This window comes from Scyliorhinus canicula, chromosome 5 (assembly GCF_902713615.1).
Source record: "Scyliorhinus canicula chromosome 5, sScyCan1.1, whole genome shotgun sequence".
Classification (NCBI taxonomy): Eukaryota; Metazoa; Chordata; class Chondrichthyes; order Carcharhiniformes; family Scyliorhinidae; genus Scyliorhinus; species Scyliorhinus canicula.
Genome location: NC_052150.1, coordinates 49,514,701 through 49,538,054, shown reverse-complemented (window position 1 = coordinate 49,538,054; position 23,354 = coordinate 49,514,701). Strand labels below are relative to the sequence as shown.

Genomic DNA, 23,354 nt, shown 5'->3' with positions numbered 1-23,354 from the left:
CTTGGCTGCCTAAAAATGGTGAATGTTTAATGGCAGCCTAAGGGAATCCCACCGGAATGGGGCGGCAACCATGTTCACGTCATTTTAATAGTGCTTCCGCTCCATTCTTGTCAGATGGCGTGTGTTAAAATGTCCCCTCTCAGTTCTGCTTTGCTTCAAACCGATCACCATATCCAACAATCTTTGGTGAACTAGTCTCTTCAGATCAAATGTTCAACAAACTGGGGCAGGGAGGCCCAGTCCCATATTGACAGCGTAAGGCAAGATCAGGTTGTTTCTCATAGTTTATCTATTACCTCTTTGAACTCAGTGGTGTTTTTTCCTGAAGCTTCAGATCCTTGTCAGGACCCCACGTTTGGATGACAGGATTATAAGAGCACTGCCAGGATCCATTGCACTATAAATCTTTTGTTATCAGTCTTAGCTATGTATATATATACACACTCACGCACATATTTGAAAAGTGTCACTTAGTCTGTTAACTGTTTGCGTACAATTCTTTCTTAAAAGATAGAAAGCTGAAAGACCTGTGACAATTTGTAACATAATTTGTCGCTCAGATGATTGAGAAAACTGAGTGACATTTTGCTCAAACTTTATTTACTGTTGTGCCTTACTGAGATATTTTAGCAACCGGCTGGTGCTAAAAGTACTTTGCTGTTGCTGTCTAAACATTCTAAGTTCAAATAAACATTTAATAGATCAGTTCCTTAATACAATAGTGAACAAAATGTAAGTTCTCTCTTCAGTTTAGTTACATTAAACAGGTGTAGCGTTAATCTGAGTGAAGTTGTAGACAGACAGCTGAGTTATTCCTGGCAGTGTCCCTGGTAACCAGCCTCTGCTCCTATAGATAACACATAACAGATGATTTAACTCTTCAATGCACTTCTAAGTAAGCTGTTAAAAAACGTTTCATTCTTCATACCTATCTGAAAGGCAACACCCCTCAGGGAATGGGGTAGTTGTGCCAAGTTTAACTTCAAAATGGGATTTCTTTCTCAATTTCAGTAAAGGAAATGTTAATTAAATGCGTTTGTAGAGTATGTCTCATAATTGTAGGATTAGCCAAATAAGGTGACAGCTAATGAAGTACTTTTGAAGTTTACAGCAGCACTGTAGCACAGTGGTTAGCAGTGTTGCTTCACAGCACCGGGGACCTGGGTTCGATTCCCGGTTGGGTCACCGTCTGTGCGGAGTCTGCACGTTCTCCCCGTGTCTGCGAGGGTTTCCTCCGGGTGCTCCGATTTCCTCCCACACGTCCCGAAAGACGTGTTGTTAGGCAACCTGGACATTCTGAATTCTCCCTCTGTGTACCTGAACAGGTGCCGAAATGTGGCGACTACTGGCTTTTCACAGTAACTTCATTGCAGTGTTAATCTAAGACGGTTTGTGACAATAATAAAGATTATTAGTCACTGTGGTAATCTAGGAAAGGTGGCGTAGCTTCCCCAGGCAGCAATGAACTGTTTTAGGTTTTGGTTGATGGTTGAGAGCAGACCTGTTCTTCTTTGAATATTGCCACGGAAAGGTTTGTGTCCACCTCTAACTCTAACTAAAGAACCCAAACATGCCTTGAGATGCAGAGACAGGCTGTATGGGGCTGTATCATGCACCGTTCAAGACTAAAATTTACTTCATGATCTGTACAGGATTACCAACTGTAGTTGTAATTATTTCTCGACATTTCACGTATGACCTTCTGCCTCCAACCACACCGACCCACCCAGGCCAGAATTCTCTGGTAGTCGGGATTCTTTATTCCCACAGGCAACGCATTCCCTCCCATGGATATCGCAGCGGCATGGGGTGGCTTCAATGGGAAGCCCTATTGACAAGCAGCGGGAAGAGAGCATCCCACCGCCAGCTGCCAAGAAACACGCCGCTGGGATACCAGAGAATCCCACCCTCAAACAGCCATTATCCCCATCTCCAAATTGCTGCAATAAACGAGTGTTCAAAGAAAATGAAGAAACACAATTTTCTTGTTTAAATTCTCGTATAGTTTCTCTTCTAGGTTGGATTCAGCAATGGCATGGAGAATGACCTTTGGTTCCTCAGGCTCCAGGACAATCCGAGGTGATTGGCCCACCTAAACTTCATCTGAACATAACCCTGGAACTGCCTCCACATCTTCGCACACAGCCTTGACACTGCAAGGAGCAATTCGCAGTGACATCAGTGAGAAAAGAGTGTGGAGTACATAGCAAGACTGACTCAAATTGAAATGGAACAGTTTGTCTTTGGAAAACAATGAACTCAGCGGGAGTTCATATTCAACAGGCTTTCAAATGATTTATAATGTCACTTTCCCATGTTCATGATTCTTGTCTGCTATGTGGCAACTTGGATTTTTAGTTGCTAGGCAATGATTTGTGAAGATACGAATTGCGAGAGACTAATTGGAGGACATGTGTGATGGGTGGATGGTTGCTTGGTAACAGTGGGGTTAAGTAGGGGAGGCGGTTTCATAGTGGTATTGTCACTGGACTAGTAAACCAGAGACACAGAGTAATGCTCTGGGGACCCAGGTTCAAATCCCACCACTGCAGATGGTGAAATTTGAATTAAATAAGAATCTGGAATTAAAAGTCTAATGATGACCTTGAAACCATTGTTGATTGTCAGAAAAACCCATCTGGTTCACTAATGACCTTTAGGGAAGGAAATCCGCGTTCCTTACATGGTCTGGCCTACATGTGACTCCAGATCCACAGCCATGTGGTTGACTCTTAACTTCCCACACAAGGGCAATTAAGGATGGGAAATAAATGCTGGCACAGCCTACGATGCCCATGTCCCATGAACAAATATTTTAAAAAGTCAAAATGGATAACAGTGGGGTTAAATTATGGTAAGGGGTTGGGGAATGTGACAGTTACTTTGACCAAGTTTGGATGTCTAACTGGACCTTTGGGCTATCAGGGCATCCCGGTCATCTGAATAGCAATACAAATAGCTGATCTGAACACTATCTTCATCTTTTTGCTCTTCCTCCTCCTCATCCTCTCTGTTAACAACTTCCTCAAATGAAGAGTGCCATATGAGTTTCTCACTTCGCTGTTGCACTCTGTTACTCAGAATGTGGCACATCAGAATTAACCTGGAGATCTTCACTGCGAGTATTGAAGGGTGCCCTCAGCCCTTAAGCACAATTTGTGCTTACTCGATGACACATCTGATGGCCATGTGGCTGTAGTTGTAAGAGTCCAAATATTTCAGATAGGTTCCTTAGAGTTTATGATTTAGATTTAGATTTAGATTTATTGTCACGTGTACCGAGGTGCAGTGAAAAGTATTGTTTTGCATACAGTCCAGGAAGATCGTTCCATACATGAAAAACATAGGACATATGATAAATACACACTGTAAATACATAGACATAGACATCGGGTGAAGCATATGGAGTGTAGTGCTACATAGTAGAAAAGATTTGTGAAGTGATGAGTTCAGTCCATAAGAGGGTCATTCAGAAGTCTGGTAATAGTGGGAAAGATATGTCATCCAAGTTTGAAAGGAGTCTCCTTTGTCGCCAAGCAACCACCCTTCAGGGTGATTCAAAATACAAACAAACAACATGTTGAACTGTCGCAATATGAAAAAATCATGGCAGCTTCCAGGGAACCAATATGACCAACATGAGCCCCTCCTTGTGGTTGAAACCCAGTTGACCACTGATGAAATGGAATCCTTTGCAGTTGACCAACATCACTGGTTGACCCAGGTGGGCTTGGATTGACCGACACAGTCAATGGCACTTTGCACCAGTTGGAAACCAGCTACAGATGAGAATCGGACTGCCCACTCATTCTGGCATTATTACCAACAGCTTGTATAGACATATATATAGAGCATCATTAATCTGTTGAATCTCGCAAGACGTTTGGGGAGTTGCAAATCTCACGAGAGGCCTCTCGTGAGATTCAACGGCCTCGTCCTGACACCAAGTTGGGTGTGCACCCAATGGCTTCAGTCTTCCGAATATTTAATTAGAGGAAAATTCTGCTCATGCAATGCTGGATGTCAGACAAGCAGTCTAACAATTTAGGAGTGGTGTGGATAAGAGAGGTGGTAGAGCTGGCTGCGATCATGTGATGATACTGTTCTTTTGGACGAGGGGTAGCTGTTGATGAGAGATTGGATGGAGCCAAGAACAGAGCCTGAGGGGTACCAGACAAAACAATGTAAAAATATATTAAATATTTGCCTATAACTGGGTAGATAAGAATCGATCCAGGCTTAGCATAGCCATACCCAACTGAAAGGAAGAGCAGAGGCGTTGAAGGAATAGGATATGGTCAACGATGTCAAAGATGGCAGACAGGCCAAGGATAGTTTATTTCCACCACAGTTACATTGAACGTCTCTTGTGACTATGTTTTTTTATTTTTTTTATTTTTATAAAGGGGCGATTTAGCGTGGCCAATCTACCTACCCTGCACATTTTTGGGTTGTGGGGGTGAAACCCACGCAGACACGGTGAGAATGTGCAAACTCCACACGGACAGAGACCCAGAGCCGGGATCGAACCTGGGACCTTAGTGCCGTGAGGCAGCTGTGCTAACCACTAGGCCACCGTGCTGCCCTCTTGTGACTATGTTAAGAGACATTCTGGTGCCAGTGGCAGGGGCAAAGGGGAAGGAAATCTGCCATCCTTACTTGGTCTGGCCTATATGTGACTCCATACGCACAGCAATATTGTTGACACTTATTGCCCTCTGAAATGGCCCAGAAAGTTATCGGTTCAAGAGCAATTAGGGATGGGCAACAAATGCTGGCCAGCGATGGTAATATCCCATAAAATAATGAAAAAGTCTGACAGGAGGGTTTCAAACATGGAATTCCAGAATAGATACGGACAAACTTGGAAGGCAGCAACACATTGGAGAGGAAAGGGAGATTGAATGTGGGGAAGTACTTTGCAAGGTTTCTTTTTTTGCAAAGGTAAATTATGACAGCAGTTTTGAAGGAGAGTGGGACAGTATCCAAACAGAGAGAAGTTAACAATAGTAGTTAACATGGGAGGCAGGGAGTGCAGTTACATGGTCAGAATACCTCTCAGCCCTGTCAAGTAACCCAACAGCACTTCTTCAACAAGGCTGCAGATGTCTGTGACCACTTGACATGACATTCGGAAGCACTGCTCTTCTGAGGTATCAAGAAACCTGAGTCTTAAGGCAGCTACATGTGATTAAAGTATCATTAATTTCCTAACTTAGGTGGATACTGCCTTCTGCGAGCTAAAACCCTGTGTTGCATCAATCTTTGATTTCCACTCACAGAGCTCTTCAGAGCATAATAATAACAATCTTTATTACTGTCACAAGTAGGCTTACATTAACACGGCAATGAAGTTACTGTGAAAAGCTCTTAGTCGCCGCACTCCGGCGCCTGTTCAGGTACACAGAGAGAGAATTCAGACTGTCCAAATCACCTAACAGCACGGCTTTCGGGACTTGTGGGAGGAAACTGGAGCACCTGGAGGAAACCCACGCAGAGAACATGCAGACACAGAATGTGACCCAAGCCGGGAATCGAACCTGGGACCCTGGCACTGTGAAGCAACAGTGCTAACCACTGAGCTACCGTACATGTAGCATATCCTTGCTACTGTGTAGGCTGATTGACATCCTCACCAGTGTCCAATCAAAATCAGCCATAACATCACCCGGCCTAGGTCAAAACATTTCCAAACAGGAGAAATAAATCTTTCATAACACAATATTCTCACCAAACTCTTTCCCAGAAGGAATTAAGAAAGGAGCTGGGAGCACTGAGTCTTCATTAGTATTGGCATTCCTAATCTCTATCCATCCCACAAAGTGCCCTTTTCCCTTTCAATGTCCCATTTCCCGAATCCTGGCTAACCTGTGCTGATGGCTCTAATTCCTCAGAGCTAACAAAACCTGAGCCCTGAAGCCTCATTTAAATATTACAACCCCCCCCCCCCCCCCCCCCCCCCCCCCCCCACCCACCCTCTCTCCCAATTGGATTACTTGCCCTGCGACAGTTAAACAGAAAGTAGACACATTTATGGAATACTCGGGTCATGTTTCCCATTTTCAACAATTTAACCCACCCCAACCAATACTGTCCTGCCTATCCTGGGAGTGCTGAAAACAGCCATCTAAATTTAGGTTTTAAAGACAAGAATGACAAATGGAAATGTGGAGTTTTAAAGTCTAGTGGAAAATTAGTTGGTGTGATGAACCCTGATTTCAACACAGTGAGGAGGAAGTGTGCACTGATCAGATTATATTGTAGCTTCCAACCAACCAGAGACACGATCGGCATTGACAGGATAGCAAGAGGAAACAGAGGCTGGGGTGGAGGAACCGGGGCAAAAGGTTAGGGGCAATGCTTGTTCGTCTATTAAATAAGTATATGGTTAGAGGTCAGTTAGCCCAGTTGGCTGGCTGGCTTGCAATGCAGGGCACTGCCAATATCGTGGGTTCAAATCCCGTGCTGGCTGAGGTTATTCATGAAGGCCCTGCCTTCTCAAGCTTGCCCCATGCCTGAGGTGTGGCGATCCTCAAGTTAAATCGCCACCAGTCTGCTCTCTCCCCAAAAGGGCAGAGCAGCCTATGGTCCTAACAAAGAACAATACAGCACAGGAATAGCCCCTTCGGCTATCCAAGTCTGCGCCGATCACGAGTCCTATCTAGACCAACTGCATGTATCCTTCTATACCCCGTCTGTTCATGTGCCTATCCAGATAAGTCTTAAAGGTCGCTTACACACCCGCCTCAACCACCTCACTTGGCAGTGCATTCCAGGCCACCACCTGTACCCTCTGTGTAAAACCTTTCCCTGCACATCTCCACTGAACCATCCCCCCCTCACTTTGAACCTTGTAATTGTCATTTCCGCCCTGGGAAAAAGCGGCCGTTCACCTTATCCATACCCCAATAATTTTATAAACTCCTATGAGGTCGCCCCTCAGCCTCCATCTCTCTCGGGAGAACAATTCCAGTTTGTTCAATCTCTCTGCAGAGCTAATACCCTCCATACCAGGCAACGTCCTGGGAAACCTTTCCTGCACTCTCTCCAAAACCTCCATGTCCTTCTGGTAGTGCAGTAACCAGAATTGGATACAGTATTCCAAATGTGGCCCAACCAACGTTCTATATAAATGTAACATAATTTTTGAGCTTTTATACTCGATACCCCGTCCTATGAAGGCAAGCATGTCATATGCTTTCTTTACCACCCTTTCTACCTGTGCTGCCACTTTTAAGGATCTGTGGACCTTCACGCCCAGATCGCTCTGTGGCTCTACGCTCATGATGGTTCTGCCATTTATTTCACAGCTCCCACCTGAATTGGATCGACCAAAATGCATCACCTCGCATTTGTCCGGGTTAAATTCCATCTGCCATTTCTCTGCCCAATTTTGCAGCCTATCTGTATCCTGTTGTATTCTCTGACAATCTTCATCACTATCCGCAGCTGCTGCAATCTTAGTATCATCTACAAACTTGCGAATCAGAGCCGCTATGTTTTCCTCCTGGTCATTTATATATATTACAAAGAGCAGAGGTCCCAGAACTGATCCCTGCGGAACACCACTAGGTTACAGACCTCCATTTGGAAAAACACCCTCCCACTGATACCCTCTGTGTTCTATGGGCAAGCCAGTTCTGAATCCATCCAGCTAGTTCACCCCTGACCCCATGTGATTTAATCTTTTTCACCAGCCTGTCATGCGGGACCTTATCAAATGCATTAATAAAGTCCATGGAGACAACATCCACAGCCCTTCCCTCATCAATTATTTTTGTCACCTACTCAAAAAATTCAATCAAATTAGTGAGACATGACCTCCCTCATACAAAACCATGCTGTCCATCGCTAATAAGACCATTCTGGAACTTGTATAAATGTATATGTCATATGGATTCTGTGAGCAAGGGAAACAAATCCGTATTTGAAATACAAAGTAGTACTTGTCAGAGGAGAAAGGAGTGACAACACACAAATATAACGGGAACAGGTTGAGGTGTGACTGTGAGATCTGGAGAGTGGCATTCATACATAAGTTGGTATTCATGAAAATCTAAATGTCTATGACATCAAAGGTTAGATACAGAATAAGAAAAACCCTTCATGAATTTTCATCCTCTCCTGTTATGAGTCAGCTGATCTACTCACTGACATTTGAACTCAATTAGTAACCACAGATAAATCCATTCCTCACATGCTATGAGGTTAGGATACAATGAGGTTTTACAGTAAGGTAAAGGCCCACGCCTAATCGTAATGAACTTTATCTTATTTATACATCACTAATTAAAAAATCAGTACCACAGGCCAGGTGGAGATCTGCAGAATTCTGCTCGACTCTAAGGTTTTCATGTTAATTGTCAAGAAGGTAGATATGTGCCGGTCTACATTGTGGATGGAACTCATTCCTGCTTCCAATTTCACTGCTCACTGACACTTCAGCCATCTCTGTACACTCCTCCACTTCCGCAAACCTCCTCCACTTCTACAACCCTCCTCCACTTCTCCAACCCTCCTCCACTTCTACAACCCTCCTCCACTTCTACAACCCTCCTCCACTTCTGCAAACCTCCTCCAGTTCCGCAAACCTCCGCCACTTCCGCAATCCTCCTCCACTTCTGCAAAACTCCTCCACTTCCGCAAACCTCCTCCAGTTCTCCACCCCTCCAAATTCCACAAACCTCCTCCACTTCTCCAACCCTCCTCCACTTCTCCAACACTCCTCCAGTTCCACAAGCCTCCTCCACTCCTACAACCCTCCTCCACTTCTCCAACACTCCTCCAGTTCCACAAACCTCCTCCACTCCTACAACCCTCCTCCACTTCCGCAATTCACTTCCACTTCTCCAACCTCCTCCACTTCCGCAATCCTCCTCCACTTCTGCAAAACTCCTCCACTTCCGCAAACCTCCTCCAGTTCTCCACCCCTCCAAATTCCACAAACCTCCTCCACTTCTCCAACCCTCCTCCACTTCTCCAACACTCCTCCAGTTCCACAAACCTCCTCCACTCCTACAACCCTCCTCCACTTCCGCAATTCACTTCCACTTCTCCAACCTCCTCCACTTCCGCAAACCTCCTCCACTTCTGCAACCCTCCTCCACTTTTCCAAACCTCCTCCACTTCCACAAACCTCCTCCACTTGCGCAAAACTCCTCCACTTCCGCAAACCTCCTCCACTTCTCCAACCCTCCTCCACTTCCGCAAACCTCCCCCACTTTCCCACCCCTCCTCCACTTCTCCAACCCTCCTCCACTTCTCCAACCCTCCTCCACTTCTCCAACCCTCCTCCACTTTTCCAACCCTCCTCCACTTCCGCAAACCTCCTCCACTTCCGCAAAACTCCTCCACTTCCGCAAACCTCCTCCAGTTCTCCAACCCTCCTCCTCTTCTCCAATTCTCCTCCACTTCTACAACCCTCCTCCACATCCACAAACCTCCTCCACTTCTCCAACCCTCCTCCAATTCTACAGCTCCGCCAGTTCTCCAACACTCCGGCATTTGCCCAGCCCCCCTTGACTTTCACAACCCTCCACCACTTTCCCAATTTTCCTACACTTTCATAAACTTCCTGCACTCCACAACCATCATCCATTGCTCCAACTTTCCTTCACCTAGACAACTCTTCTCCAATTTTCTAACCCTCTTCCACTTCTCCAAACCTGCTCCACATCTCCAACCTTTCTCCACTTCTACAACCCCCCTCCACTTCACAAACCTTCCTCCAGTTCTTCAACACACCTCCATTTCACATCCAGTTGAAGTGGAGGAGGGTTGGAGAAGTGGAGGAGGGTTGGAGAAGTGGAGGAGAGTTGAAGAAGTGGAGGAGAGTTGTGGAAGTGGAGGATGGGTGTAGAAGTGGAGGAGGTTGGAGAAGTGGAGGAGGGTTGGAGAAGTGGAAGAGGATTGAGGAAGTGGAGGGGGGTTGGAGAACTGGAGGAGTTTTTCGGAAGTGGAGGAGGGTTGGAGAAGTGGAAGACAGTTGGGGAAGAGTGGAGGAGATTTGCGGAGGTTGAGGAGTATTGGAGAACTGGAGGAGGTTTGAAAAGTGGAGGCGTGTTGGAGGAGGATTGCAGAGGTTGAAGAGGGTTGGAGAACTGGAAGAGGTTGAGAAAGTGGAAGAGTGTTGGAGAACTGGAGGAGGTTTGCAGAGGTGGAGGAGTGTTGGAGAACTGGAGGAGGGTTGGAGAAGTGGAAGTGGGTTGGAGAAGTGGAGTAGGGTTGGAGAAGTGGAGGAGGTTTGCAGAAGTGGAGGAGGGTTGGAGAAGTGGAGGAGGGTTGGAGAAGTGGAGGAGGGTTGGAGAAGTGGAGGAGGGTTGGAGAAGTGGAGGAGGGTTGGAGAAGTGGAGGAGGGTTGGAGAAGTGGAGGAGGGTTGGAGAAGTGGAGGAGGATTGGAGAAGTGGAGGAGGTTTGCGGAAGTGGAGGAGGGTTTTGGAAGTGTAGGAGGATTGGAGAACTGGAGGAGGTTTGTGGAAATGGAGGCGGGTTGGAGAACTGGAGGAGGGTTAGAGAACTGGAGGAGGGTTGGAGAAGTGGAGGAGGGTTGGAGGACTGGATGAGGGTTGGAGAAGTGGAGGAGGGTTGGAGAAGTGGAGGAGGGTTGGAGAACTGGAGGAGGGTTGGAGAAGTGGAGGAGGGTTGGAGTACTGGAGGAGGGTTGGACAACTGGAGGAGGGTTGGAGAAGTGGAGGAGGGTTGGAGAAGTGGAGGAGGGTTGGAGAACTGGAGGGGGTTTGCGGTAGTGGAGGAGGGTTGGAGAAGTGGAGGAGAGTTGGAGAACTGGAGGAGGTTTGTGGAATTAGCGGAGTGTTGGAGAACTGGAGGAGGTTTGCGGAAGTGGAGGAGTGTACAGAGATGGCTGAAGTGTCAGTGAGCAGTGCAATTGGAAACAGGAATGAGTTCCATCCACAATGTACACGGTACATGTCCACCTTCTTGACAATTAACATGAAAACCTTAGAGTTGAGCCTAATTCTGCAGATCTCCACCTGCCTGCGATACCGATTTTTTAAATTAGTGAAGTGTAACAACGTAGAGATCATTACTATTACGTGTAAGTCTTTGATCTTATTGTATAACCTCATTGCATCCTAACCTCATAGCATGTGAGGAATTGATTTATCTGTGGTTGCTAATTGAGTTCAAATGTTAGTGACTAGATCAGCTGACTCATAACAGGAGAGGATGAAAATTCATTAAAGGTTTTTCTTATTCTGTATCTAACATTTGTCTCGTAAGATTTCGGTTTTCATTAACACCAACTAATGTAATAAATGCCACTCTCTCGACCTCACAGTCACGCCTCAACCTGTTCCCGTTATATTTGTGTGCTGTCACTCCTTTCTCCTGAATAAGTACCACTTTGTATTCCAAATGCTGATTTGTTTCTCTTGCTCACATAATCCAAATCGCATATGCATTCATAAAATTGAAATGAAGTCCCAGAGGACCATAGGCTGCACTCCCCCGTTTGGTGATTTCACCGGATGATCGCCACACCTCAGGTGAGGGGCAAGCTTGAGAAGGCGGGGCCTTCATGAATAACTTCAGCTGGTACGGGAATTGAACCCGCTCTGCTGGCCTCACTCTGCATCACAAACCAGCCAAGTGTGCGAACTGACCCCAACCATTTATTTATCTAAGAGCCCTGTTTCCTCTGCCCGAAGCACTGTTTCCTCTTGCTGTCTTGTCAGTGCTGATCGTGTCTCTGGTTTGTTTGAAGCAGCAACATAAACTGATCAGTCCACACTTCCTCCTCACTGTGTTGAAATCAGGGTTCATCACACATAACTAATTTTTCACTAGACTTCAAAACTCTGCAGTTCCATTTGTGATTCTTGGCTTTAAAACCCAAATTTAGTTGACTGTTTTCAGCACTCTCCTGGGACTGGCAGCACATTCACTCCCTCCATCTCCAGTGCACAATGGCAGCATTGTGTACCATCTACAAGATGTACTGCAGGAATTCACCAAGGCTCCTCAGGCAGAACCTTCCAAATCCATGACCGTTACAAACTTAGGAGAGGGAAAGCCGACACATGGGAACACCACCACCTAGTAGTCCCTCTCCAAGCCACTCAGCATGTTGACTTGGAAATACATCGCCGTTCGTTCACTGTCGCTGGGTCAGTACCATGGAACTCCCTCTCTAACAGCACTGTGGGTGTACCTACACCACATGAAATTCAAGGGTTCAAGACGGCAGCTCACCACCAACTCTCAAGTTCAATTAGGGATGGAAATTAAATGCTGGCCTGGCCAGCCATGCCCTCATCCTCGAAATGAATTTAATAAATCATCACCCCAGATCACATTGGCTCCTTGTTAAGCAATGCCTTGGCAATAAATTCCTCATCCCAAATGGCCTCTCTGCTCCGGAGCTCTGTAATCTCCTCCAGGCCTGCAAGCTCAGAAGATATCTGTGCTTATCGAATTCTGGTCTCTTGAGCATCCACCCCATTGGTGGCAATGCCTTCAGCTGCCAAAGCCATGAGCCCTGTAATTCCACTTCCTCCAATTCAACAATCCTCCTCCACCTCCCAACCCTCCTCCACTTCTCCAACCCTCCTCCACTTCTCCAACCCTCCTCCACTTCTCCAACCCTCCTCAACATCTCCAACCCTTGTCCACTTCTCAAACCCTCCTCAACGTCTCCAACCCTCCTCCACTTCTCCAACCTTCATCCACTTCTCCAACCATCCTCCACTTCTCCAACCCTCCTCAATGTCTCCAACCCTCTTCCACGTCTCCAACCCTCCTCCACTTCTCCAACCCTCGTCCACTTCTCCAACCCTCCTCCATGTCTCCAACCCTTGTCCACTTCTCAAACCCTCCTCAACGTCTCCAACCCTCCTCCACTTAGATAGATAGATAGAACAGTACAGCACAGAACAGGCCCTTTGGCCCTCGATGTTGTGCCGAGCAATGATCACCATACCTAAACCCACGTATCCACCCTATACCCGTAACCCAACAACCCCCCCCCCCCCCCAACCTTACTTTTTAGGACACTATGGGCAATTTAGCATGGCCAATCCACCTAACCCGCACATCTTTGGACTGTGGGAGGAAACCGGAGCACCCGGAGGAAACCCACACACACACGGGGAGGACGTGCAGACTCCGCACAGACAGTGACCCAGCCGGGAACCGAACCTGGGACCCTGGAGCTGTGAAGCATTTATGCTAACCACCATGCTACCGTGCTGCCCAACCCTTCTCCAACCCTCATTCACTTCTCCAATCCTCCTCTACTTCTCAAACCCTCCTCAACGTCTCCAACACTCCTCCACTTCTCCCACCCTTGTCCGCTTCTCAAACCCTCCTCAACGTCTCCAACCCTCCTCCACTTCTCCAACCTTCATCCACTTTTCCAACCCTCATCCACTTCTCCAACCCTCATCCACTTCTCCAACCCTTCTCAACGTATTCAACCCTCCTCCATTTTTCAAACCCTCCACCACTTCCCCAACCCTCCTCCACTTCCCAACCCTCCTCGACTTCTCCAACCCTCATCCACTTCCCCAACCCTCCTTAACGTCTCCAACCCTTCTCCACTTTCCAATCCTCCTCCACTTCTCCAACACTCCTCCACTTCCGCAACCTCGTCCAACCCTCTTCCACTTCTCCAACCCTCCTCAATGTCTTCAACCCTCCTCCATTTCTCAAACCCTCCTCCACTTCTCCAACCCTCCGCCACTTCCCCAACCCTCATCCACTTCTCCAACCCTCCTCAACATCTTCAACCCTCCTCCACTTCTTCAATCTCCCTCCACTTCTCCAGCCCTCCTCCTGTTGTACAACCCTCCACCACTTCTTCAACTCTCCTCCACTTCGTCAACTCTCCTCCAGTTCTATTAGTCTCCTGCAGCTCAGTCTCCTCTCTGCCACAATCTGCCAAATGCTGCCTCGATGTCAAGAGCAATCACTCTCAGCTCTTTTGTCTATATTTGGAAGGCTGCAATAACATCTGGAGTTGAATGGTGCTGGCAGAACCAAAACTGTGCTTCAATGAGTAAGTGCTGCTTAATTGCACTGTTGACTACACCTTCCATCACTTTGTTGATGATTGAGATTAGGCTGATGGGCAGTAAATGGCCTTACTGGATTTGCCCTATTTCTTCGTGCTTTGGACATACCGAGGCACTTTGTTCGGTAAATGTCTCTGTTGAAGCTATACTGGAACAACCTGGTACTATAGGCATGCCTAGTTCTGGAGTAAGTCTTCAGCACTACAACCAAGATATGTTCGGGGCCCAATTGGCTTTCCTCTGTCCAATGCTCTCTTCGCGCTCTTAAGATTGCATAGAGTGAACCAAATTGGCTGATGAATGGCTCTTCATGAAAACATAGAGAAAGATCATCCATTCTTCACTTATGGCTGAAGATGGTTGTGAAAGCTTCAGCCTTGTCTTTAGCATGATTTGTTGGGGCTCCATCGTTATTTTTTTTAAATTTAGAGTACCCAATTCATCTTTCCAATTAAGGGGAAATTTAGCGTTGCTAATACACCTACCCTGCATACCTTTGGGTTGTGGGGGGCAAAACCCACGCAAACTCGGAGAGAATGTGCAAACTCCACACGGACAGTGACCCAGAGCCGGAATCGAACCTGGGACCTCGGCGCCGTGAGGCTGTAGTGCTACCCACTGCCCACAGTGCTGCCCCGGGGCTCCATCATTATTGAGCATTAGTATAACAGCACGCAGAGCTGTACTTGTCAATCATCCTTCATCAATTTGCAGAACAGATGTTTTCCAGAAAATGTTAGCTATTCCTTAACAATCATGAAGAAAACTGACTATGAACCATTGCTTGATTGCCCTATTTAACTGACAGAGTGATTAACTGGTACAACTTCCTAACTATTCTAACATAATTATTAACTGTGATCTGCAAAGCAAAATTAATCATAGCCAGCAGCTCACACCTAGCAAGTCGCCAGCTGATGTTTCGTCGCGTCAATTTTGAATTTCCATTGATTTGGAAAATGTTGCCATTATCTTCAATTTCAAATAAACTAAACATGACCCTGAGACAAGGAATTTAACCTGTAAAAAGAGTTTGAACTGTCTTACTGTGAACTTCAGTGGAAGGAAGATGGGACACGGTAGAAAATTGGCTACCAATTGGCTACAAATCCAATTAATGCTGCTGCCAGAGACTTATTGCACTTCCTAAGATGTCTATAACATAAAGCTATTCCCTATAGAGAGAGGGGATGGGCAGCATACCCAGTATGGTACCCAGCAGCACGATAGCATTGTGGATAGCACAATTGCTTCACAGCTCCAGGATCCCAGGTTCGATTCCGGCTTGGGTCACTGTCTGTGCGGAGTCTGCACATCCTCCCCGTGTGTGCGTGGGTTTCCTCCGGGTGCTCCGGTTTCCTACCACAGTCCAAAGATGTGCAGACTAGGTGGATTGACCATGTTAAATTGCCCTTAGTGTCTAAAATTGCCCTTAGTGTTGGGTGGGGTTACTGGGTTATGGGGATAGGGTGGAGGTGTTGACCTTGGGTAGGGTGCTCTTTCCAAGAGCCGGTGCAGACTCGATGGGCCAAATGGCCTCCTTCTGCACTATAAATTCTATGATAATATCTATGATCATTATTGGACAAATACACACATTGGTTGGCATGTACAAGATGCGCCGACTGGCCTTCTTCTGTGATGTAAATTTTCTACGATCGTATGATTTAAAACGCTTATAATTTAAATCTGCTTTCTTTCATGAGATTCTTCCCCAAATTTTGTGCTGTTTCTTTTTTCTCCATCATATCTACTCCTGTGCTCTGCTATAAGGGTACAGTTCTATCCATCCCAACAGTCATGTTTATGCCTCACTGAATGAGCGACTCTTCATGCAGGAGTTCAAGAACAGTAAGAGTCAGTGAATAATTTAACCAGGGAAGTCTTCATGTGCCAAGCGCAGTTTTGCTCTGATATCCCATGGCCGCATAACCGCCCAGAATGGGTCAGGAAGAGAACCTCATTGGTTTCTCCATTCCCTCGCCTGGGTACATCGATGTGAATTATGGTCCCCCCCCCCCCCCCCCCCACTGCCTCCTTGATTAAGAACTGTTTGATCACACATAGGGGATCAAACCCAGAGCTGTTTGCTCTGCATGGTTTAGTTTTACATCCTGCAGTGTACCCCAGAACCATTAATATCCTCTATGGTCTCCATCTGTATCTCAGTGTAGTATTTGGGATCTATGAGAGAGATATTTATTTGTATGCCTGTTGGAACCAACAATTCTACGGACACGTGCTTGTAGGATTAGAATAGCGGTTTTAATATACTTACAACAGAGCCAGCCTGTTAGCCGTTGAACTTTCGGTGAACTGGCCGGCTGACCCTGTGGCACTGATCTTTATACAGCAGCTCCTGGGGGAGGAGTCCTGGGCGGAGCCAAGGGAGAAGTCCTGTACAACTCTCGAGCATTCCCAGAGCTATTCCCCCTGGAGGTCAGGTAGTGCAACTGCACTTACAATATAGACACATGTATATACAGGTTATAATCCAGTGTGAATCACATTCACCACATTCACCCCCTGTGAAAAGAATCGAGTCCAGCGGCGGTGATGGCTCACAGAGTTAGTCTGTCCGGTGGACGAATTGTTCTCATCGATCTGCGGAGCACTGGAGTTGCAGCCTCTTGCGGTGGCTGGGTGGGTGTTGAGAGCTGGGGTACGATGGCAGACTCCGGGGCGGGTCTCGTCTGAACTTTATACACCTCTGGCTTGACCAGAGACTGGGGGCGCTGGGGGCGGGCTGGTTCTGGCGCGTGGAACCGGTGGGGTGATCTTGTGGAATCGGGGGCGCGAGGGGGCGGCAGCATAGGGAACGGGGTAAGGGGTTCCTCAGTGGGGGTAGGGGGGGCTGGATGCAGCGGGTGCCAGGTCCCGAAGGGATACTGTGTCCTGGCGACCGTCCGGGAACTCCACAAATGCATACTGGGGGTTGGAATGGAGGAGGCGCACCTTTTCAACAAGGGGGTCAGTTTTGTGCCCCCTGACGTGCTTCCTCAGGAGGACCGGGCCTGGTGTCCTCAGCCACAATGGAAGTGAGACCCCTGTGGTAGTGCCCCTAGAGAAAATGAAGAGTCGCTCGTGAGGGGTTTGATTTGTAGCTGTACAGAGGAGGGATCTGATTGCGTGGAGCGCGTCTGGGAAGACTTCTTGCCATTGGGAGACTTGGAGTTTTCTAGACCTGAGGGTCAGCAGGATGGTCTTCCAGACCGTTGCGTTCTCCCTCTCCACCTGTCCGTTCCGCCTGGGGTTGTAGCTGGTAGTCCTGCTCGAGGCGATGCCCTTGTCGAGCAGGTACTGACGCAGCTCGTCGCTCATAAAGGACGAACCCCGGTCGCTGTGCAGGTAGCTGGGGAAACCGAACAGGGTGAAGACACTATGCAGGGCCCTAATGACTGTGTGGGAGGTCATATCGGGGCATGGAATGGCAAAAGGGAATCGGGAGAACTCATCGATGATGTTGAGGAAATAGATGTTCTTGTTAGTGGGGGGGAGTGGCCCTTTGAAATCGATCGGAAGGCATTCAAAGGGCCTAGAAGCTTTGACCAGGTGGGCCCTGTCTGGTCTATAGAAGTGCGGTTTGCACTCCGCACAGATCGGGCAGTCCCTGGTGACCGCTTTTACCTCCTTATTGGAGAAAGGCAAGTTTCGGGCTCTGATGTAGTGGGCGAGCCGGTTGACCCCTGGATGGCAGAGGTCCACGTGGATGGCTTTCAGACGGCTGATCTGCGCGCTGGCGCATGTCCCGCGGGATAGGGCATCCGAGGGCTCGTTGAGATTCCCCGGTCGATATTTAATATCGTAACTATAGGTGGAGAGTTCGATCCTCCACCGAAGGATTTTATCATTTTTTATTTTGCCCCTTTGCGAGTTGTCAAACATAAAGGCAACCGATCGTTGGTCGGTGATGAGGGTGAACCTCCTACCTGCGAGGTAGTGCCTCCAGTGACGAACAGCCTCCACGATGGCTTGCGCTTCCTTCTCGACAGAGGAGTGTCGGAGTTCTGAAGCAGATAGGGTATGGGAGAAAAATGCAACGGTCCTCCCTGCCTGATTTAAAGTGGCTGCTAGAGCTACCTCTGAGGCGTCACTCTCAACCTGAAAGGGAGTGGATTCATCCACCGCCCGCATGGTTGCTTTGGCGATGTCCTCCTTGATGCAGCTGAAGGCCTGGTGCGCCTCAGCTGACAGGGGAAATCGTGTGGCCTTAAAGAGTGGGCGGGCTTTGTCCGCATATTGAGGGACCCACTGGGCGTAGTATGAAAGGAACCCCAAGCACCATTTGAGGGCCTTGGGGCAATGAGGGATAGATAGATAGAAGATAGAACAGTACAGCACAGAACAGGCCCTTCAGTCCTCGATGTTGTGCCGAGCAATGATCACCCTACTCAAACCCACGTATCCACCCTATACCCGTAACCTAACAACCCCCCCCTTAACCTTACTTTTTAGGACACTACGGGCAATTTAGCATGGCCAATCCACCTAACCCGCACATCTTTGGACTGTGGGAGGAAACCGGAGCACCCGGAGGAAACCCACGCACACACGGGGAGGACGTGCAGACTCCACACAGTCAGTGACCCAGCCGGGAATCGAACCTGGGACCCTGGAGCTGTGAAGCATTTATGCTAACCACCATGCTACCGTGCTGCCTGACACCATGCTACCGTGCTGCCTGAGGGAGGGGGAGTCCGGATCTGGGCCCAGGACTCCGTTCTCCACGACGTAGCCAAGGATGGCCAGTCTGTTTGTGCGGAAAACGGATTTCTCCTTGTTATAAGTGAGATTTAATTTCTGTGCCGTTTGGAGAAAACGGTGGAGGTTGGCGTCGTGGTCCTGCTGGTCATGGCCACAGATGGTAACATTGACCAGATACGGAAACGTGGCCCGCAGCCCGTACTGGTCTACCATTCGGTCCATTGCTCGTTGGAACACCGAAACCCCGTTGGTGATGCCGAAGGGAACCCAGAGGAAGTGGAAGAGGCGGCCATCGGCCTCGAACGTCGTGTAGTGGCGGTCCTCCGGGCGGATTGGGAGCTGGTGGTATGCAGACTTCAGATCCACCGTGGAAAATAGCCGATATTGAGCGATCTGATTAACCATGTCTGCAATTCTGCGGAGGGGATACGCGTCTAGGAGCGTAAAGCGATTTATGGTCTGGCTATAGTCGACGACCATGCAAAATTTTTCCCCGGTCTTGACGACCACCACCTGAGCTCTCCAGGGACTATTACTGGCCTCTATGATCCCCTCACTGAGCAGCCGTCGGACCTCCGATCGGATAAAGACCCTATCCTGTTGGCTGTATCGCCTGCTGCGAGTAGCTACTGGTTTGCAATCTGGAGTGAGATTGGCGAAGAGAGGAGGGGGGGAGATGCGCAGCGTGGCGAGGCTGCAGATAGTGAGTGGGGGCAGGGGCCCGCCAAAGCTGAGGGTGAGGCTCTTGAGGTTGCACTGGAAATCCAGGCCTAATAAGAGTGGCGTGCAGAGGTCGGGCAGGACATAAAGTTTAAATTTAGGATAACTGGCGCCTCGAATTGTAAGTGTAGCGACAGTGCGTCCTTGGATTTGGACTGAGTGGGAGCCCGAAGCGAGGGCGATAGTTTGGAAAAATAGAAAGCTCACCGGAAAAATAGAAAGCGAACAGCGTCTTACCAGCTCTGGATGTATAAAGCTCTCGGTGCTCCCGGAGTCAAAGAGGCATGGCGTGCTGTACCCGTTGATCTGGACCTCCGCCATCGAACTTCGTAGGTGCTTGGGGCGGGATTGATCCAGGGTGACTGCGTTGAGTTGCAGGCCAAGTGGTGAGTGCCCGGGGAAGTCGTATTCTTCAGAAGAGCTTTCTGAGCATGCCGATGCAGATGGGGCCCGTGAATCGCACGTGGTGAGTGGCGAGGAAGATGGCGGCCCCCATGAGTCGCACATGGCCGGCCGCATGTAGGGGGTTTGCCAAGATGGCGGCCCCCATGGATCGCACGTGGCGGGAGGGGGCGGAGTCGGGGCGTAGGCCGCAGCGTTTCGGGCCCCGCGGGCCCGCTGGTGTTGTGAGCGATTTGTTCTCTCTACTGGGGAGTTAAAAACTGGGGCCCTTTTCGCAAGGCACACTCTGGCATAGTGGCCTTTCTTCCCGCAGCTGCTGCAGGTCGCGGATCGGGCTGGGCAGTGCTGCCGCTGGTGCTGGCTTTGGCCACAGAAATGGCAGGCTGGAGCAGCTGAGTAGCTGGCTGGGGCAACAGAGTAACAGGCTTTGGCAGCGCGGTAGCTGGGGGGCCGTGCGGCACAGGCTTGGGAGGACTGCTGGTCGGGGGTCCACGATGAGGTCGCGGGGTCCGCGGGAAACGACGTGAGGCTGCGGAAGGAAACTTCCATAGTGGTAGCAGCCTCCACAGTAGTGTCTAAGTCCTGGGCCCCCTTTTCTAGCAGTCTTTGGCACACATAGTTAGACCTGAGACCCGCTACGAAAACGTCCCGGACAGCAAGCTCCCTATGTTCAGCCGCGGTAATGGCTTGATAATTACAGTCATTGGAAAGATTGTTCAATTCCCTTACAAACTCGGCAAGTGCTTCTGTAGGCCGCTGACGGCGAGTCGTAAACACGTGGCGTGCATAAACCTCGTTAATGGGCCTAACGTACATTTTGTCCAACATTGCCAGCGCTGCGGTGTAAGAACCGGCCGCATTCAGCTGTGTGGAGATTCTGTGGCTTACCCTCGCGTGCAGTAGGCTGAGTTTTTGTTCCTCCGTTGTTCCAGCGGTGCTGGCTTCTGCGAGGTAGGCTTTAAAATATCTCAGCCAGTGAGAAAAAATTTCCTTAGCCTCTGCATCCTGTGGGTCGAGTTCGAGGCGTCCGGGCTTGAGGGCTGCTTCCATGATTTCTTCGACTGTTTCCTAAGTATATTAAATTGTTGGAACCAACAATTCTACGGACACGTGCTTGTAGGATTAGAATAGCGGTTTTAATATACTTACAACAGAGCCAGCCTGTTAGCCGTTGAACTTTCGGTGAACTGGCCGGCTGACCCTGTGGCACTGATCTTTATACAGCAGCTCCCGGGGGAGGAGTCCTGGGCGGAGCCAAGGGAGAAGTCCCGTACAACTCTCGAGCATTCCCAGAGCTACTCCCCCTGGAGGTCAGGTAGTGCAACTGCACTTACAATATAGACACATGTATATACAGGTTATAATCCGGTGTGAATCACATTCACCACAATGCCAAAGATGCCTCCATATAGTCTGAGAAATGGCCCTGAGTTCTACCTGGGCTCTCTCAATCTCCTGCTATGACTGCAGCGTAGATTGGCTAAACCGCAGAGAAAATGACAGAGTTCTGTTATTTATCCCAGTTCTTCTGGATTTTGACCAATCACTCTTTGGAGGGGCAGTTGGAAATCAAGTGAGTCATCCCTCTTCCAAGAAATTTCTAATGCTTACATCAGTTTGCTGGGACGCCATCAGGACTAGAATTATAGAATAGTCCTGTTCGCACGTACCACAAACGCGCACACACATGTACATATATATATACACACATTCACTGAATCAATATCCATGCATTTCTGAGTGGATACCACTGTGAGACCACAATCAACACAAGTGGTTCAGTGGTGCAAAGAGAAGGCCCATTGCTATCTTCTCAAGACCACTAGGTATATGGAATAAATGTGGTCTTACTAGTAGCACTTGTGTCCTGGGAACAAATCAGAGTTTAAAAAGAACCCATATATTTGTGCATGCACAAATCTTATGCAGAAGTCGGCAATTCAGCCCTTCAAGCCTGCTCCGCCATTCAATCAGAGCATGGCTGATCTCTTCCTGGTCTCAAATTCATCTCCCTACCAGTTCCACATATCCCTTTAACCCTTTTTTAAAATCAGAAATATATCTATCTTCTTCTTGAAACCATTTAATGATTCAGACTCAGCCACACTACGGGGCAGCAAATTCCACAAATTCACAACCTCTGTGAGAGGTAGTTCCTCCTCACCTCAGGTCTGAATCTATCGCCTCTCAACCTATATCTGTGATGAGGGCAGCATGGTGGCCTAATGGTTAGCACAACCGCCTCACGGCGCTGAGGCCCCAGGTTCGATCCCGACCGTGGGTCACTGTCCGTGTGGAGTTTGCACATTCTCCCCGTGTCTGCGTGGGTTTCGCCCCCACAACCCAAAAATGTGCAGAGTAGGTGGATTGGCCACGCTAAATTGCCCCTTAATTGGAAAAAATAATTGGGTAATCTAAATTTATAAAAAAAAACCTATATCTGTGATGATATATATAGAATGACTTGCTTCTGCACGGAAAGCGAGTCCTCAGGTGAATGAGGAGTCCAATTCGCAACTGACAGTCTCTGACACAGGTGGGGCAGACGGTGGTTGGAGGAGCAGATGGGTGAGGTGCCCACCTTGCCACGTGCCCCTTTTGCTGTAAAATGCATGAATGTGCAGGTGTGCGCATGCACCATAAGAGTCCAACGTATACACAAGCACACATACGCAGACACACGTCTTTGCAATGCCTACTAGAATATAACAAAGAACAAAAAGAAAGAAAAATATAGCACAGGAACAGGCCCTTCGGCCCTCCAAGCCTGTACCGGTCATGATATCAGCCTGGTCATCCACATTGCAACAAACAAATAAACTGCTCAAATAATTCTTAGTAAAAGGCTGATAAGTGTATGAAACAGGCCTGAGAAGAACACAATGTGCAGTGTATTCTTGTACAATACTTCTTTACAAATACCAATATCTAATCTTGAAACCCATGTTACAGAAAAGTCTGTTTCGCTCACATGAAGGCAATATTAAGGAAACAAGCTAAACCTCAGAACAATTTTCTATGCATCACATGGAGTAAACACAGCTACCCTGCTGGTACATTGCTTAAGTTAATGTCACTAAGCCATGATCGCTACCACAAAGGGTTAAATGCAGGTCCTAGAGAGGTCTTAGATTGAAGAAATAACGATTGTTGCAAGGTAGCTTAGAAGTCAAAGTTGCCTTTTCCCCCTATTTACAATCAATACTTCCCTGATAAATCAAAAGCTCTTAATCATGAATATCGAGCAAAGAGTCCAAGATCTATACCTGACAGCTGGCCAATAGTGTCTGTACTACATTACCCGAAGTGGCATCCCTGTCTTCAATAACACGTCTGCATTTGAGCTGGTGCAACAGTCTGCAGCTGCCCTGCTAGCCGAGACTCTTGAGATATTTATAGTGCTAAAATTAACTATTCCTCGTCATTTCCTCCTCACAATTTCAGCAGATGAAAGATAACTGGGGCTTCTGTTTTCGAGTTGTTTTATCATGTGA

The 23,354-nt window shown here is 48.1% G+C and overlaps 1 protein-coding gene across 4 annotated transcripts in view; it reads right to left on the bottom strand.

The window, feature by feature from the left end:
• ripor2 (RHO family interacting cell polarization regulator 2) overlaps positions 1-23,354 on the bottom strand; it is a 310,961-nt gene that overhangs the window by 100,427 nt on the left and 187,180 nt on the right. Inside the window, exon 1 of one of the 4 annotated variants that reach the window (XM_038797030.1) lies at positions 23,127-23,232. The exons of the other annotated variants lie outside the window; for them this stretch is intronic. The gene's annotated coding sequence lies outside the window, so the exon portion shown is untranslated. Of the gene's footprint in view, positions 1-23,126; positions 23,233-23,354 lie in introns of those variants that run through there. 4 annotated transcript variants of the gene reach the window in all.